The 19,872-nt window shown below is 51.7% G+C and overlaps 2 protein-coding genes across 2 annotated transcripts in view; one reads left to right on the forward strand and one right to left on the reverse strand.

The window, feature by feature from the left end:
- NYAP1 (neuronal tyrosine phosphorylated phosphoinositide-3-kinase adaptor 1) overlaps window positions 1-19,872 on the reverse strand; it is a 139,893-nt gene that overhangs the window by 59,801 nt on the left and 60,220 nt on the right. The window contains exon 2 of the mRNA XM_072150042.1: window positions 3,441-3,494. The gene's annotated coding sequence lies outside the window, so the exon portion shown is untranslated. The remainder of the gene's footprint in view (window positions 1-3,440; window positions 3,495-19,872) is intronic.
- Window positions 19,594-19,872, forward strand: part of LOC140128377 (TSC22 domain family protein 4-like) — a 55,484-nt gene continuing 55,205 nt past the window's right edge. The window contains exon 1 of the mRNA XM_072150044.1: window positions 19,594-19,780. The gene's annotated coding sequence lies outside the window, so the exon portion shown is untranslated. The remainder of the gene's footprint in view (window positions 19,781-19,872) is intronic.

Here is a 19,872-nt window from a genome sequence, read left to right on the forward strand (position 1 = left end):
TGTGTCTTCTGACAAGGAGAGGCTGGGATATTGTAGGGAGTCTATGGGGATCTGGGGGTTACATACACCCGAGGTGGTGGACACGGAGCGATGACCCGGCTCACGGCTGTACATGTATGTAACATGTGTGTCTTCTGAGAAGGCGAGGCTGGGATATTGTAGGGAGTCTATGGGGATCTGGGGGTCACATACACCCGAGGTGGTGGACACGGAGCGATGCCCCGGCTCACGGCTGTACACGTATGTGACATGTGTGTCTTCTGACAAGACGAGGCTGGGATATTGTAGGGAGTCTATGGGGATCTGGGGGTCACATACACCCGAGGTGGTGGACACGGAGCGATGCCCCGGCTCACGGCTGTACACGCATGTAACATGTGTGTCTTCTGACAAGGCGAGGCTGGGATATTGTAGGGAGTCTATGGGGATCTGGGGGTCACATACACCCGAGGTGGTGGACACGGAGCGATGCCCCGGCTCACGGCTGTACACGCATGTAACATGTGTGTCTTCTGACAAGGCAAGGCTGGGATATTGTAGGGAGTCTATGGGGATCTGGGGGTCACATACACCCGAGGTGGTGGACACGGAGCGATGCCCCGGCTCACGGCTGTACACGTATGTAACATGTGTGTCTTCTGAGAAGGAGAGGCTGGGATATTGTAGGGAGTCTATGGGGATCTGGGGGTCACATACACCTGAGGTGGTGGACACGGAGCGATACCCCGGCTCACGGCTGTACACGTATGTGACATGTGTGTCTTCTGACAAGGCAAGGCTGGGATATTGTAGGGAGTCTATGGGGATCTGGGGGTCACATACACCCGAGGTGGTGGACACGGAGCGATGCCCCGGCTCACGGCTGTACACGTATGTAACATGTGTGTCTTCTGAGAAGGAGAGGCTGGGATATTGTAGGGAGTCTATGGGGATCTGGGGGTCACATACACCTGAGGTGGTGGACATGGAGCGATACCCCGGCTCACGGCTGTACACGTATGTGACATGTGTGTCTTCTGACAAGGAGAGGCTGGGATATTGTAGGGATCTATGGGGATCTGGGGGTCACATACAGCTGAGGTGGTGGACACGGAGCGATGCCCCGGCTCACGGCTGTACACGTATGTAACATGTGTGTCTTCTGAGAAGGCGAGGCTGGGATATTGTAGGGAGTCTATGGGGATCTGGGGGTTACATACACCCGAGGTGGTGGACACGGAGCGATGCCCCGGCTCACGGCTGTACACGTATGTAACATGTGTGTCTTCTGAGAAGGAGAGGCTGGGATATTGTAGGGAGTCTATGGGGATCTGGGGGTTACATACACCCGAGGTGGTGGACACGGAGCGATGCCCCGGCTCACGGCTGTACACGCATGTAACATGTGTGTCTTCTGAGAAGGAGAGGCTGGGATATTGTAGGGAGTCTATGGGGATCTGGGGGTTACATACACCCGAGGTGGTGGACACGGAGCGATGCCCCGGCTCACGGCTGTACACGCATGTAACATGTGTGTCTTCTGAGAAGGAGAGGCTGGGATATTGTAGGGAGTCTATGGGGATCTGGGGGTCACATACACCTGAGGTGGTGGACACGGAGCGATACCCCGGCTCACGGCTGTACACCTATGTGACATGTGTGTCTTCTGACAAGGCGAGGCTGGGATATTGTAGGGAGTCTATGGGGATCTGGGGGTCACATACACCCGAGGTGGTGGACACGGAGCGATGCCCCGGCTCACGGCTGTACACGTATGTAACATGTGTGTCTTCTGACCAGGCGAGGCTGGGATATTGTAGGGAGTCTATGGGGATCTGTGGGTCACATACACCCGAGGTGGTGGACACGGAGCGATGCCCCGGCTCACGGCTGTACACGTATGTAACATGTGTGTCTTCTGACAAGGCGAGGCTGGGATATTGTAGGGAGTCTATGGGGATCTGGGGGTCACATACACCTGAGGTGGTGGACACGGAGCGATGCCCCGGCTCACGGCTGTACACGCATGTAACATGTGTGTCTTCTGAGAAGGAGAGGCTGGGATATTGTAGGGAGTCTATGGGGATCTGGGGTTCACATACAGCTGAGGTGGTGGACACGGAGCGATACCCCGGCTCACGGCTGTACACGTATGTGACATGTGTGTCTTCTGACAAGACGAGGCTGGGATATTGTAGGGAGTCTATGGGGATCTGGGGGTCACATACACCCGAGGTGGTGGACACGGAGCGATGCCCCGGCTCACGGCTCTACACGTATGTAACATGTGTGTCTTCTGAGAAGGCGAGGCTGGGATATTGTAGGGAGTCTATGGGGATCTGGGGGTCACATACACCCGAGGTGGTGGACATGGAGCGATACCCCGGCTCACGGCTGTACACGCATGTAACATGTGTGTCTTCTGAGAAGGAGAGGCTGGGATATTGTAGGGAGTGTATGGGGATCTGGGGGTCACATACACCCGAGGTGGTGGACACGGAGCGATGCCCCGGCTCACGGCTGTACACGCATGTAACATGTGTGTCTTCTGAGAAGGAGAGGCTGGGATATTGTAGGGAGTCTATGGGGATCTGGGGGTCACATACACCCGAGGTGGTGGACACGGAGCGATGCCCCGGCTCACGGCTGTACACGCATGTAACATGTGTGTCTTCTGAGAAGGAGAGGCTGGGATATTGTAGGGAGTCTATGGGGATCTGGGGGTCACATACACCTGAGGTGGTGGACACGGAGCGATACCCCGGCTCACGGCTGTACACCTATGTGACATGTGTGTCTTCTGACAAGGCGAGGCTGGGATATTGTAGGGAGTCTATGGGGATCTGGGGGTCACATACACCCGAGGTGGTGGACATGGAGCGATGCCCCGGCTCACGGCTGTACACGCATGTAACATGTGTGTCTTCTGAGAAGGAGAGGCTGGGATATTGTAGGGAGTCTATGGGGATCTGGGGGTCACATACACCCGAGGTGGTGGACACGGAGCGATACCCCGGCTCACGGCTGTACACGTATGTGACATGTGTGTCTTCTGACAAGGCGAGGCTGGGATATTGTAGGGAGTCTATGGGGATCTGGGGGTCACATACACCCGAGGTGGTGGACACGGAGCGATGCCCCGGCTCACGGCTGTACACGCATGTAACATGTGTGTCTTCTGAGAAGGAGAGGCTGGGATATTGTAGGGAGTCTATGGGGATCTGGGGGTCACATACACCTGAGGTGGTAGACAGGGAGCGATACCCCGGCTGTACACGTATGTAACATGTGTGTCTTCTGAGAAGGCGAGGCTGGGATATTGTAGGGATCTATGGGGATCTGGGGGTCACATACAGCTGAGGTGGTGGACACGGAGCGATGCCCCGGCTCACGGCTGTACACGCATGTAACATGTGTGTCTTCTAAGAAGATGAGTCACTTTCTGTACGGTAGAATATTACCTTCTGGGAACACGGGACATGATGAGGCTCATCCCCAGCGCGGAGACTGCTGAACTGGCAAGAGAAGAAAGACACAGGTAACGAGAAGAGGAACAGGAACCTGCCCGCACCAGAGACAACATGAGGAACAGAGATAATAGTCACTTCATAAATCCTTCACTCATCTGGGACTCATTGTGAGAGATTGTCCTGCTATCAGGATGTGACATGTCCTGCTTGTTCAGGGTTTGTACATCGCATGCTCAATGTGAAATGTTGGAGCTGCCCCTTTTTAAAAAACACATTACAGCAGCTGAGGAGAGGTGATTTGCCTAATAACATTACTGTTAACATTTGTGTTTACAAAACACATTGTAAACACACAGTTAACAAACACGATAACATTGTGATAACAAATGTAAATAGTAATTTAATTAGGCAAATCACATCTCCTCAGCTGTTACAATGCGTTTTAAACCCAGTGAAAACGCAACCAAAGCGCAATGTGTAAAATGACGCATCCATTTTTGACCGGTTTTACCAATTATCTTAATTAAAACGGGTCAAAAACACATGCGGTTTTTTAACAGACTGCTTAAAAATGGCCCAAAGACGGGTTCAAAACGCCATGTGTGCAGGGTGATGCCACACGTGGCGTTTTGAACCCGTTTTTGGTCCGTTTTTAAGCAGTCCGTTAAAAAAACGCTTCCATTTTTCTACAGGTTTTACCAATTATCTTGATTGAAAATGGTCAAAAACATGGGAAACACGTTACAGACATTTCTTGTACGGAGCTGCTCCATTACGTGTGCAGGGTTTCTAATTTTAACCCTTTGGGGGATGACACACGTAGCGCTTTGTCTGCGTTGCAAACGCAAATGCAGACAAAGCCGCGCCCACTGGGGCCGGCCTTGGCCCGATCGCAACAGATGCGATGCGATGGGGCCGAGGCCCGGCCCGGTGGGCGCGGCTTTGTCTGCGCTTGCATTTGCAAGCGCAGACAAAGCGCTACGTGTTGCACCAGCCTTTGAGTGCAGGTGTGTGCAGTGGGGGAGGGGAGTTGTGGGTGGGTGTAGTGACTTACCTTACTGATACCGCTCACCTGTACCAGATTATAACACGGGGCAGAGGTCAACACCAGATAACATGAGCAGTGTGCAGGGAGCAGCCACCAGCATGTCCTCCTATTACATGTCACTAAACTGACCTACAGGTCACCTCCTCTGGCCCAAAAACACAGAGAGAAGGGACTGGGAGGGAAGGGGTTAACATGCAACACCAGGGGCTGCAAGAAATGGGGGAGAAATGGCATAGGAAATAGAGAGACGGCACAGGAGAGAGAGAGAGACGGCACAGGAGAGAGAGAGAGACGGCACAGGAGACACAGAGACGGCACAGGAGACACAGAGACGGCACAGGAGACAGAGAGACGGCACAGGAGACAGAGAGACGGCACAGGAGACAGAGAGACGGCACAGGAGACAGGGAGACGGCACAGGAGACAGAGAGACGGCACAGGAGACAGAGAGACGGCACAGGAGACACAGAGATGGCACAGGAGACAGAGAGACAGCAGAGGAGACAGGAAGATGGCACAAGAGACAGAGGGAGAGACGGCACAGGAGACAGAAAGATGGCACAGGAGACAGAGGGATGGTACAAGAGACAGAGGGAGAGATGGCACAGGAGACAGAGAGATGGCACAGAAGACAGGGAGACAGGGAGACGGCACAGGAAAGAGAGAGATGGCACAGGAGACAGGGAGACGGCACGGGAGAGAGAGAGACGGCACAGGAGACAGAAAGATGGCACAGGAGACAGGGAGACGGCACAGGAGACAGGGAGACGGCACAGGAGAGAGAGAGACGGCACAGGAAACAGGGAGATGGCACAGGAGACAGGGAGACAGCAAAGGAGACAGGGAGATGGCACAGGAGACGGCACGGGAGACAGGGAGATGGCACAGGAAAGAGAGAGACAGGACAGGAGACAGAGAGATGGCACAGGAGACAGGGAGACGGCACAGGAGAGAGGGAAATGGCAAAAGAGAGACTGAGACGGCACAGGAGACAGGGAGATGGCACAGGAGACAGGGAGATGGCACAGGAGAGAGAGAGAAAGCAAAGGAGACAGGGAGATGGCACGGGAGATGGCTTTGGAGACAGGGAGACGGCACAGGAAAGAGAGAGACAGGACAGGAGACAGAGAGATGGCACAGGAGACAGGGAGACGGCACAGGAGACAGGGAGACGGCACAGGAGACAGGGAGACGGCACAGGAGACAGAGAGACGGCACAGGAGACAGAGAGACGGCACAGGAGACAGAGAGACGGCACAGGAGACAGAGAGACGGCACAGGAGACAGAGAGACGGCACAGGAGACAGGGAGACGGCACGGGAGACAGAGAGACGGCACAGGAGAGAGATGGCACAAGAGAGAGTGAGACGGCACAGGAGACAGAGAGACGGCACAGGAGACAGAGAGACGGCACAGGAGACAGAGAGACGGCACAGGAGACAGAGAGACGGCACAGGAGACAGAGAGATGGCACAGAAGACAGGGAGACAGCAAAGGAGGCAGGGAGACAGCAAAGGAGACAGGGAGATGGCACAAGAGACAGAGGGAGAGACGGCATAGGAGACAGAGATGGCACAAGAGGCAGAGGGAGAGACGGCACAGGAGACGGTACAGGAGAGAGAGAGAGAGAGCAGGAGACAGGGAGACGGCACAGGAAAGAGAGAGAGACAGGACAGGAGACAGAGAGACGGCACAGGAGACAGGGAGACGGCACAGGAGACAGGGAGACGGCACAGGAGACAGGGAGACGGCACAGGAGACAGGGAGACGGCACAGGAGACAGGGAGACGGCACAGGAGAGAGTGAGACGGCACAGGAGACAGGGAGACGGCACAGGAGAGAGTGAGACGGCACAGGAGACAGGGAGACGGCACAGGAGACAGGGAGACGGCACAGGAGACAGGGAGAAGGCACAGGTGACGGAAAGACGGCAACAAGGATAGAGAGATGGTACAAGAGACACAGGGAGAGACGGCGCAGGAGACAGAACAAAGGCACAAGAGACAGAGGGATAGAGACAGCACAGGAGACAGAAAGACGGCACAGGAGACAGAGAGACGGCACAGGAGACAGGGAGACGGCACAGGAGACAGGGAGACGGCACAGGAGACAGGGAGACGGCACAGGAGACAGAACGGCCTCAAAGGAGACAGGGGGGGGGGAGAGGAGAGAGTGAGACGGCACAGGAGACACAGAGACGGCACAGGATAGAGAGAGAGATAGAGAGATGGCACAGGAGACAGAGAGTTGGCACAGGAGACAGAGAGACGGCACAGGAGACAGAGAGAGACGGCACAGGAGACAGAGAGAGACGGCACAGGAGACAGAGAGAGACGGCACAGGAGACAGAGAGAGACGGCACAGGAGACAGAGAGAGACGGCACAGGAGACAGAGAGAGACGGCACAGGAGACAGAGAGAGACGGCACAGGAGACAGAGAGAGACGGCACAGGAGACAGGGAGACGGCACAGGAGACAGGGAGACGGCACAGGAGACAGGGAGACGGCACAGGAGACAGGGAGACGGCACAGGAGACAGGGAGACGGCACAGGAGACAGGGAGACGGCACGGGAGACAGAGAGACGGCACAGGAGACAGGGAGACGGCACGGGAGACAGAGAGACGGCACAGGAGAGAGACTCAGATGGCACAGGAGAGAGAGACGGCACAGGAGACAGGGAGACGGCACAGGAGAGGGAGAGACGGCACAGGAGAAAGAGAGATGGCACAGGAGACAGAGAGATGGCACAGGAGACAGAGAGACGGCACAGGAGAGAGAGATAGAGAGATGGCACAGGAGACAGCAAAGGGAGACAGGGAGACTGCACGGGAGACAGAGAGATGGTACAAGAGACAGAGGGAGAGACGGCACAGGAGACAGAAAGATGGCACAGGAGACAGGGAGACGGCACAGGAGAGAGGAAGACGGCACAGGAGAGAGAGAGACGGCACAGGATACAGGGAGACAGCAAAGGAGACGGCACATGAGACAGGGAGACGGCACATGAGACAGGGAGACGGCACATGAGACAGGGAGACGGCACAGGAGACAGGGAGGCGGTACAGGAGAGAGAGAGAGAGAGAGAGAGAGAGAGACGGCACAGGAAACAGGGAGATGGCACAGGACACAGGGAGACGGCACAGGAGACAGGGAGACGGCAAAGGAGACAGGGAGACGGCACAGGAGACAGGGAGACGGCACAGGAGACAGGGAGACGGCACAGGAGACAGGGAGACGGCACAGGAGACAGGGAGACGGCACAGGAGACAGGGAGACGGCACAGGAGACAGGGAGACGGCACAGGAGAGAGAGACGGCACAGGAGACAGGGAGACGGCACAGGAGAGAGAGAGACGGCACAGGAGACAGAGAGACGGCACAGGAGACAGAGAGATGGCACAGGAGACAGGGAGACGGCACAGGAGACAGGGAGACGGCACAGGAGACACAGAGACGGCACAGGAGACAGAGATAGAGAGATGGCACAGGAGACAGGGAGACAGCAAAGGGAGACAGGGAGACTGTACGGGAGACAGATAGATGGCACAAGAGACAGGGAGACGACACAGGAGACAGGGAGACGGCACAGGAGACGGGGAGATGGCACAGGAGAGAGGGAGATGGCACAGGAGAGAGAGAGACGGCACAGGAGACAGGGAGACAGCAAATCAGACAGGGAGACGGCACAGGAGACAGGGAGACGGCACAGGAAAGAGAGAGACAGGACAGGAGACAGAAAGATGGCACAGGAGACAGGGAGATGGCACAGGAGAGAGAGAAAGGGCACAGGTGACGGAAAGACGGCAACAGAGAGATGGTACAGGAGACAGAGAGACGGCACAAGAGACAAAGGGGGAGAGACAGCACAGGAGACAAAGAGACAACACAGGAGACAGAGAGATGGCACAAGAGACAGAGGGAGAGATGGCACAGGAGACAGAAAGAAGGCACAAGAGACAGAGGAATAGAGACAGCACAGGAGACATAGAGACAGCATAGGAGACAGAGAGATGGCACAAGAGACAGAAAAAAGGCACAAGAGACAGAGGGATAGAGACAGCACAGGAGACAAAGAGACAACATAGGAGACAGAGGGAGAGAGACAGCACAGGAGACAAAAACAGAGAGAGGTGGCACAGGAGACAGAGAGAGATGGCACAGGAAACAGAAAGAGAGATGGCACAGGAAACAGAAAGAGAGAGAGATGGCACAGGAAACAGAAAGAGAGAGACGGCACAGGAGACAGAAAGAGAGAGACGGCACAGGAGACAGAAAGAGAGAGACGGCACAGGAGACAGGGAGACGGCACGGGAGACAGGGAGACGGCATGGGAGAGAGAGTCAGATGGCACAGGAGAGAGTGAGACGGCACAGGAGACAGGGAAACAGCACAGGAGAGAGAGAAACAGCACAGGAAAGAGAGAAACAGCACAGGAAAGAGAGAGACAGCACAGGAGACAGAGAGACAGCACGGGAGACAGAGAGACGGCATGGGAGACAGAGAGACGGCATGGGAGACAGAGGGATAGAGACAGCACAGGAGACAAAGAGACAAATGGCACAGGAGACAGAAAGAGATGGCTATGGAGACAGAAACAGAGAGAGATGGCACAGGAGACAGAGAGAGAAACGGCACAGGAGACAGAAAGAGAGAGACGGCACAGGAGACAGAGAAAGATGGCGCAGGAGATAGATAGAGAGCGAGACGGCACAGGAAATAGAGACGGCACGGGAGACAGAGAACGACCGCATGGGAGACAGAGAGACGGCAGAGGAGACAGGGAGACGGCACGGGAGACAGAGAGGTGGCACAGGAGAGAGAGTCAGATGACACAGGAGAGAGAGACATGGCACAGGAGAGAGAGAGACGGCACAGGAGAGAGAGAGACGGCACGGGAGAGAGAGAGACGGCACAGGAGAGAGAGAGACGGCACGGGAGAGAGAGAGACGGCACGGGAGAGAGAGAGACGGCACGGGAGAGAGAGAGACGGCACGGGAGAGAGAGAGACGGCACGGGAGAGAGAGAGACGGCACGGGAGAGAGAGAGACGGCACGGGAGGCAGAGAGGTGGCACGGGAGAGAGAGTCAGATGGCACAGGAGAGAGAGACATGGCACAGGAGAGAGAGAGACGGCACAGGAGAGAGAGAGACGGCACAGGAGAGAGAGAGACGGCACAGGAGAGAGAGAGACGGCACAGGAGAGAGAGAGACGGCACAGGAGAGAGAGAGACGGCACAGGAGAGAGAGAGACGGCACAGGAGACAGAGAGACGGCACAGGAGACAGAGAGACGGCACGGGAGACAGAGAAAGGTGGCACAGGAGACAGAGAAAGAGCGAGACGGCACAGGAAAGAGAGAGAGACGTCACAAGAGACAGGGAAACGGCACAGGAGAGAGAGAGACGGCACAGGAGAGAGAGAGACGGCACGGGAGACAAAGAGACAGCACAGGAGACAAAGAGACGGCACAAGAGACAAAGAGATGGCACAAGAGACAAAGGGAGAGACGGCACAGGAGACAGGAAGAAGGCACAAGAGACAGAGGGATAGAGACAGCACAGGAGACAGAGGGAGAGAGACAGCACAGGAGACAGGGAGACGGCACAGGAGAGAGAGAGACGGCACGGGAGAGAGAGACGGCACGGGAGAGAGAGTCAGACGGCACAGGAGAGAGAGTCAGACGGCACAGGAGAGAGAGTCAGACGGCACAGGAGAGAGAGTCAGACGGCACAGGAGAGAGAGTCAGACGGCACAGGAGAGAGAGAAATGGCACAGGAGACAGGGAGACGGCACAGGAGACAGAGAGATGGCACAGGAGACAGAGAGACGGCACAGGAGACAGAGAGACGGCACGGGAGAGAGAGTCAGATGGCACAGGAGAGAGAGTCAGATGGCACAGGAGAGAGAGTCAGACGGCACAGGAGAGAGAGTCAGACGGCACAGGAGAGAGAGAAATGGCACAGGAGACAGGGAAACGGCACAGGAGACAGAGAGACGGCACAGGAGACAGAGAGACGGCACAGGAGACAGAGAGACGGCACAGGAGACAGAACGGCATCACAGGTAACGGAGGGGGAGAGATGGCACAGGAGAGAGTGAGACGGCACAGGAGAGAGTGAGACGGCACAGGAGACAGAGAGACGGCACAGGAGACAGAGAGACGGCACAGGAGACAGAGAGACGGCACAGGAGACAGAGAGACGGCACAGGAGACAGAGAGACGGCACAGGAGAGAGAGTCAGATGGCACAGGAGAGAGAGAGATGGCACAGGAGAGAGAGAGATGGCACAGGAGAGAGAGATGGCACAGGAGACAGGGAAACGGCACAGGAGACAGAGAGACGGCACAGGAGACAGAGAGACAGCACAGGAGACAAAGAGATGGCACAAGAGACAAAGGGAGAGACGGCACAGGAGACAGGAAGAAGGCACAAGAGACAGAGGGATAGAGACAGCACAGGAGACAGAGGGAGAGAGACAGCACAGGAGACAGGGAGACGGCACAGGAGAGAGAGTCAGATGGCACAGGAGAGAGAGAGATGGCACAGGAGAGAGTGAGACGGCACAGGAGATAGGGAAACGGCACAGGAGGCAGGGAAACGGCACAGGAGGCAGGGAAACGGCACAGGAGGCAGGGAAACGGCACAGGAGACAGGGAAACGGCACAGGAGAGAGAGAGACGGCACGGGAGAGAGAGAGACGGCACGGGAGAGAGAGTCAGACGGCACAGGAGAGAGAGTCAGACGGCACAGGAGAGAGAGTCAGACGGCACAGGAGAGAGAGTCAGACGGCACAGGAGAGAGAGTCAGACGGCACAGGAGAGAGAGTCAGACGGCACAGGAGAGAGAGAAATGGCACAGGAGACAGGGAGACGGCACAGGAGACAGAGAGATGGCACAGGAGACAGAGAGACGGCACAGGAGACAGAGAGACGGCACAGGAGACAGAGAGACGGCACGGGAGAGAGAGTCAGATGGCACGGGAGAGAGAGTCAGATGGCACAGGAGAGAGAGAGATGGCACAGGAGAGAGAGAGATGGCAGAGGAGAGAGAGATGGCACAGGAGACAGGGAAACGGCACAGGAGACAGAGAGACGGCACAGGAGACAGAACGGCATCACAGGTAACGGAGGGGGAGAGATGGCACAGGAGAGAGTGAGACGGCACAGGAGAGAGTGAGACGGCACAGGAGAGAGTGAGACGGCACAGGAGAGAGTGAGACGGCACAGGAGAGAGTGAGACGGCACAGGAGACAGAGAGACGGCACAGGAGACAGAGAGACGGCACAGGAGACAGAGAGACGGCACAGGAGACAGAGAGACGGCACAGGAGACAGAGAGACGGCACAGGAGAGAGAGTCAGATGGCACAGGAGAGAGAGAGATGGCACAGGAGAGAGAGAGATGGCACAGGAGAGAGAGAGATGGCACAGGAGAGAGAGATGGCACAGAAGACAGGGAAACGGCACAGGAGACAGAGAGACGGCACAGGAGACAGAGAGACGGCACAGGAGACAGAGAGACGGCACAGGAGACAGAACGGCATCACAGGTAACGGAGGGGGAGAGATGGCACAGGAGAGAGTGAGACGGCACAGGAGAGAGTGAGATGGCACAGGAGAAAGAGAGATGGCACAGGAGAGAGAGAGAGACCTCACAGGAGAGAGAGAGTCGGCACAGGAGAGAGTGAGACGGCACAGGAGACAGGGAGATGGCACAGGTGATTCAAAGACGGCAACAGAGACAGAGAGATGGTACAGGAGACAGAAAGAGAGATGGCACAAGAGACAGAGGGAGAGAGACAGCACAGGAGACAAAGAGACAGCACAGGAGACAGAGAGATGGCACAAGAGACAGAGGGAGAGACGACAGAGGAGACAGAAAGAAGGCACAAGAGACAGAGGGATAGAGACAGCACAAGAGACAGAGGGATAGAGACAGCACAAGAGACAGAGGGAGAGAGACAGCACAGGAGACAAAGAGACTGCATAGGAGACAGAGTAAGGGAGACAGCACAGGAAACAAAAACAGAGAGAGATGGCACAGGAGACAGAGAGAGAGACGGCTAAGGAGACAGAAAGAGAGAGAGATGGCACAGGAGACAGAGAGATGGCACAGGAGACAAAGAGAGACGGCTAAGGAGACAGAAAGAGAGAGAGACGGCACAGGAGACAGAGAGACGGCACAGGAGACAGAGAGACGGCACAGGAAACAGAGAGACGGCACAGGAGACAGAGAGTCGGCACAGGAGACAGAGAGTCGGCACAGGAGACAGAAAGACGCCACAAGAATCAAAGAAAGAGAGATGGCACAGGAGACAGAGAGACGGCACAGGAGACAGGGAGACAGCACAGAAGACAGAGAGACGGCACAGGAGACAGGGAGACAGCGCAGGAGACAGAGAGATGACACGGGAGACAGGGAGACAGCACAGGAGACAGAGAGATGGGTACTCCGGTTTCCTCCCACACTCCAAAACATTGGGCCCCAGGAGACAAAGAGATATGGCACTTGAGATAGAGACAGTACAGGAGACAGGGAGAGAGACGGCACAGGAAACAGAGGGAAAGAGACGGCACAGGAGACAGAGAGAGATGGCCCTGGAAAACAGAGATGGCACTTCAGACAGAGAGACAGCACAGGAGACGGCACAGAATACAGAGAGACATCACAGGAGACAGAGAGAGATGGCCCTGGAAAACAGAGATGGCACTTCAGGCAGAGAGACAGCACAGGAGATGGCACAGAATACAGAGAGACATCACAGGAGACAGAGAGATGGGTCCTCCGGCTTTCTCTCACACTCCAAAACATACTGGTAGGTGATTAGATTGTGAGCCCCATTGGGGACAGGGAGTGATTTGCCAAGCTCTGTGCAGCTCTGTGCAGTTTGTGTGTGCTATATACATAAACAATTACTATTACTATATTTTGAATATACAGTTCTTATATTACAGCCCACCTTCAGCAGGCAGTGATAGTGTTCATTCTCACAGTTGTCATGCAAAGAATCAGCAACCCCTGATGATGTTGTGATTGGGGGGGCTGACCATGTGAAGATGCTGTTTTTGGGAAATGTTCAGCTTTGACCATGGCAACTAACAAGGTAATTGCCACAACTGTTGCCAGCGCCGATAGTACAGCAGATACACACCCCGTATGGAGCGGCGCAGCCTGTGAGCCATCTTTGTAAAGCCTAAACCTTTTGATGTCCTTTAGAGGTTAAAGAGAACCTGCCATTGAAATTAACCCACCCAAAATAAAAACTTCATTATGTTTACAAATGTGCATGGGGAGGGGCTACAACCCGATCGCATATGCATTTCTATAGAAACACATATGCGATCAGTAATCAGAACCCCATGTCTTGTAAATGTTTTAATGCAAGACACCAGGTTCTGGTTACCGATCACATGTATAGAAACAAATATGCAATCGGGTCAAGGCCCGCCCCCGTACACCGGTGCTGCTTTTGTAACCGCAGTGCTAGCGATACGTGTGATTGCACCTTAAATAGTTCCTTTCCACCTGATATGAGTCCATTGAGGTCCTGAATATTCATGCGTTACTGCACTACCCTTCCAATTGTTCCTGATTGACAGGTCTCACTGCTAGGACATACTGCTATATGGAACATTGAGAGAGAGCTCTGTTACATCACTGGGCGTCATGTGACCAGGGTGATGTCATCTAAGGTCCTGTTACATCTGCAATGTTTACCCCATGCATGTATCTGATCACATGAAATCACAGCAGCCTCCACGCAGGAATAAGGAGAAGTAGGAGACCATGGAGGCTGCTGTGATTTCATGTGATCAGATACATGCATGGGGTAAACATTGCAGATGTAACAGGACCTTAGATGACATCACCCTGGTCACATGACGCCCAGTGATGTAACAGAGCTCTCTCTCAATGTTCCATATAGCAGTATGTCCTAGCAGTGAGACCTGTCAATCAGGAACAATTGATCAGGAACAATCAGGAACCCAGACTTGTTACATCCTGAGAAAATTCAGGCCTGAAGTTTTGAACGTTCTAGCGCTATTCTGCATAATTTGGGGGTTTGGGCCTTTATAATGAGCGCCAGGGTATGATACATGTCCCGATGAGTCTGTTACAATGTCTGCAGAGATTGTGGACACTTATCATCAGACAATTGTTGTAATTCACCCACATTGAAGGTTTCTGAGGTCAGGACCTTCACTAGGCCTCTCCAAAGTCTTCACTTTTTGCTTTTCTTCTCTCCATGCAGAGGTGACCTCCTGCCGCGTCCAGGATGATTGTCCAGCTGTATAACCCCAGTCCTTGAGCTTTGGGTCACGAGTAGACATGTCATGTCCAGGTCCAGACCATCACACCACCACCACGTGCAACTGTTGGGATGATATTCTATGTCTGCGTTGCATCCCAGTTTTCTCCATTTGTGGACCATGGATCTCACTGTGGTTCTGTAGAGTCCTGACACTTCAGAGATCCTTCTCCATACTGATAGATCTCCAGGACTTGTTCCTGAAGTCTCTGGGCCTCGCCATGTTGTGAAGCTTCTGAGGTCTACTTCACTTCACAGGTAGGTCCAATGTGAGTGCCACCCTACCTGAGGGCAGGTCTGGCAGTCGTCAGGGAGGCCTCCTCTTGTAGGTTTTTATGACTTTTTCCCTTCATGCATAATCTGCATTACCTGTTACATTTGTATTTGAGATGCAACAAACGTCCAGAAGATGAAGAAATCGGGAAGGGGGCAAATACTTTAATTCCTCACGATACAGAGAGACATCGTGACAGAGAGGAAGAGAAGAAAGACAGCAGGACTGCCAGAAACAGCGGCTCCTAGCTGAGAGGAATGAGAGACATCCAGAGACAGTAGTCACTCACACAATGTCAGACAGGAATGTGACACCTTGTAGAGACATCCCCCAGCCCAGAGGATCACAAGGAGACGCGGAGAGACACGTTAGACAGTCTCTTGTGTCATAATTAGAAGAGATAATCAGCGCCTACACAAGGTGTGACTATTAGAGGGTCACACTATAGCGCCAGATAGAAAAGAGAGTATAAGAGAGCACACAATAGAAAGGAGAGCATAAGAGAGCGCAAGATAGAAATAAGAGGGTAAGAGAGCGCAGGATAGAAATGAGAGGATGAGAGAGCGCAAGATAGAAATGAGAGGCTAAGAGAGCGCAAGATAGAAATGAGAGGTTAAGAGAGCGCAAGATAGAAATAAGAGGATAAGAGAGCGCAAGATAGAAATAAGAGGATAAGAGAGCGCAAGATAGAAATAAGAGGATAAGAGAGCGCAGGATAGAAATAAGAGGATAAGAGAGCGCAAGATAGAAATAAGAGGATGAGAGAGCGCAAGATAGAAATAAGAGGATAAGAGAGCGCAAGATAGAAATAAGAGGATAAGAGAGCGCAGGATAGAAATAAGAGAGCGCAAGATAGAAATAAGAGGATAAGAGAGCGCAAGATAGAAATAAGAGGATAAGAGAGCGCAAGATAGAAATGAGAGGCTAAGAGAGCGCAAGATAGAAATAAGAGGATAAGAGAGTGCAAGATAGAAATAAGAGGATAAGAGAGCGCAAGATAGAAATGAGAGGCTAAGAGAGCGCAAGATAGAAATAAGAGGATAAGAGAGCGCAAGATAGAAATAAGAGGATAAGAGAGCGCAAGATAGAAATAAGAGGATAAGAGAGCGCAAGATAGAAATAAGAGGATAAGAGAGCGCAAGATAGAAATAAGAGGATAAGAGAGCGCAAGATAGAAATAAGAGGATAAGAGAGCGCAAGATAGAAATAAGAGGATAAGAGAGCGCAATAGAAATAAGAGGCTAAGAGGGCGCAAGATAGAAATAAGAGGATAAGAGAGCGCAAGATAGAAATAAGAGGATAAGAGAGCGCAAGATAGAAATAAGAGGATAAGAGAGCGCAAGATAGAAATAAGAGGATAAGAGAGTGCAAGATAGAAATAAGAGGATAAGAGAGCGCAAGAAAGAAATAAGAGGATAAGAGAGCGCAATAGAAATAAGAGGCTAAGAGGGCGCAAGATAGAAATAAGAGGATAAGAGAGCGCAAGATAGAAATAAGAGGATAAGAGAGCGCAAGATAGAAATAAGAGGATAAGAGAGCGCAAGATAGAAATAAGAGGATAAGAGAGCGCAGGATAGAAATAAGAGAGCGCAATAGAAATAAGAGGATAAGAGAGCGCAAGATAGAAATAAGAGGATAAGAGAGCGCAAGATAGAAATAAGAGGATAAGATAGCGCAAGATAAAAATAAGAAGCTAAGAGAGCGCAAGATAGAAATAAGAGGATAAGAGAGCGCAAGATAGAAATAAGAGGGTAAGAGAGCGCAAGATAGAAATAAGAGGATAAGAGAGCGCAATAGAAATAAGAGGCTAAGAGGGCGCAAGATAGAAATAAGAGGATAAGAGGGCGCAAGATAGAAATAAGAGGATGAGAGAGCGCAAGATAGAAATAAGAGGATAAGATAGCGCAAGATAGAAATAAGAGGATAAGAGAGCGCAAGATAGAAATAAGAGGATAAGAGAGCGCAAGATAGAAATAAGAGGATAAGAGAGCGCAGGATAGAAATAAGAGAGCGCAATAGAAATAAGAGGATAAGAGAGCGCAAGATAGAAATAAGAGGATAAGAGAGTGCAGGATAGAAATAAGAGGATAAGAGAGCGCAGGATAGAAATAAGAGGATAAGAGAGCGCAAGATAGAAATAAGAGGATAAGAGAGCGCAAGATAGAAATAAGAGGATAAGAGAGCGCAATAGAAATAAGAGGATAAGAGAGCGCAAGATAGAAATAAGAGGATAAGAGAGCGCAAGATAGAAATAAGAGGATAAGAGAGCGCAGGATAGAAATAAGAGGATAAGAGAGCGCAATAGAAATAAGAGGATAAGAGAGCGCAAGATAGAAATAAGAGGATAAGAGAGTGCAGGATAGAAATAAGAGGATGAGAGAGCGCAAGATAGAAATGAGAGGGTAAGAGAGCGCAAGATAGAAATAAGAGGATGAGAGAGCGCAAGATAGAAATAAGAGGCTAGGAGGGCGCAAGATAGAAATAAGAGGATAAGAGAGCGCAGGATAGAAATAAGAGGATAAGAGAGCGCAGGATAGAAATAAGAGAGCGCAAGATAGAAATAAGAGGATGAGAGATCGCAAGATAGAAATAAGAGGACGAGAGAGCGCAATAGAAATAAGAGGATAAGAGAGCGCAAGATAGAAATAAGAGGATAAGAGAGTGCAGGATAGAAATAAGAGGATAAGAGAGCGCAAGATAGAAATAAGAGGATAAGAGAGCGCAGGATAGAAATAAGAGAGCGCAATAGAAATAAGAGGATAAGAGAGCGCAAGATAGAAATAAGAGGATAAGAGAGTGCAGGATAGAAATAAGAGGATAAGAGAGCGCAAGATAGAAATAAGAGGATAAGATAGCGCAAGATAGAAATAAGAAGCTAAGAGAGCGCAAGATAGAAATAAGAAGCTAAGAGAGCGCAAGATAGAAATAAGAGGATAAGAGAGCGCAAGATAGAAATAAGAGGGTAAGAGAGCGCAAGATAGAAATAAGAGGATAAGAGAGCGCAATAGAAATAAGAGGCTAAGAGGGCGCAAGATAGAAATAAGAGGATAAGAGGGCGCAAGATAGAAATAAGAGGATGAGAGAGCGCAAGATAGAAATAAGAGGATAAGATAGCGCAAGATAGAAATAAGAGGATAAGAGAGCGCAAGATAGAAATAAGAGGATAAGAGAGCGCAAGATAGAAATAAGAGGATAAGAGAGCGCAGGATAGAAATAAGAGAGCGCAATAGAAATAAGAGGATAAGAGAGCGCAAGATAGAAATAAGAGGATAAGAGAGCGCAATAGAAATAAGAGGATAAGAGAGCGCAAGATAGAAATAAGAGGATAAGAGAGCGCAAGATAGAAATAAGAGGATAAGAGAGCGCAGGATAGAAATAAGAGGATAAGAGAGCGCAATAGAAATAAGAGGATAAGAGAGCGCAAGATAGAAATAAGAGGATAAGAGAGTGCAGGATAGAAATAAGAGGATGAGAGAGCGCAAGATAGAAATGAGAGGGTAAGAGAGCGCAAGATAGAAATAAGAGGATGAGAGAGCGCAAGATAGAAATAAGAGGCTAAGAGGGCGCAAGATAGAAATAAGAGGATAAGAGAGTGCAGGATAGAAATAAGAGGATAAGAGAGCGCAGGATAGAAATAAGAGAGCGCAAGATAGAAATAAGAGGATGAGAGAGCGCAAGATAGAAATAAGAGGACAAGAGAGCGCAATAGAAATAAGAGGATAAGAGAGCGCAAGATAGAAATAAGAGGATAAGAGAGCGCAGGATAGAAATAAGAGAGCGCAATAGAAATAAGAGGATAAGAGAGCGCAAGATAGAAATAAGAGGATAAGAGAGCGCAATAGAAATAAGAGGATAAGAGAGCGCAAGATAGAAATAAGAGGATAAGAGAGCGCAAGATAGAAATAAGAGGATAAGAGAGCGCAATAGAAATAAAAGGATAAGAGAGCGCAAGATAGAAATAAGAGGATAAGAGAGTGCAGGATAGAAATAAGAGGATAAGAGAGCGCAAGATAGAAATGAGAGGGTAAGAGAGCGCAAGATAGAAATAAGAGGATGAGAGAGCGCAAGATAGAAATAAGAGGATAAGAGAGCGCAAGATAGAAATAAGAGGATGAGAGAGCGCAAGATAGAAATAAGAGGATGAGAGAGCGCAAGATAGAAATAAGAGGATAAGAGAGCGCAAGATAGAAATAAGAGGATAAGAGAGCGCAAGATAGAAATAAGAGGATAAGAGAGTGCAGGATAGAAATAAGAGGATAAGAGAGCGCAGGATAGAAATGAGAGGATGAGAGAGCGCAGGATAGAAATGAGAGGATGAGAGAGCGCAGGATACGGTATATGGAGTACGGTGGAGAGTAATGTTGGAGTGAGAGTGCAGTAAGAGAGCGCCTGGGAGACATGGAGGGGTGAGAGACGGGACAGCAGGAACTGGTGATATCACGGGCTGAGATTACAGAGACAAGTAAGGACTGGAAGTAGACAGAGAGCGAGTGTAAGAGACACCCTGGAGGAGGGGGTGAGGGAGGAGAAGGAGAGAAGGAAGCACTTGGGGGACAGACGAGAGGCAGGACTTCCTGACAGCTGAGATGTCAACAGGGTGAGAAGGGAGCGACCCGGAGGATGAGGGGGGCAGGAGAGGTACCCCACAAAACTTTACCGAGGGAACTCCCTGCCATACGGAAGTAGCTGTCACTCATCTCCAGGTAAGTGCTCCTCATATCTGTACTCACATACCTGCCTATAACCTACTGTGTAATCACTCACAGCCCTGCACAGCACCGAGTACATACAGTGT

This window comes from Engystomops pustulosus, chromosome 4, assembly GCF_040894005.1.
Source record: "Engystomops pustulosus chromosome 4, aEngPut4.maternal, whole genome shotgun sequence".
Lineage (NCBI taxonomy): Eukaryota > Metazoa > Chordata > Amphibia > Anura > Leptodactylidae > Engystomops > Engystomops pustulosus.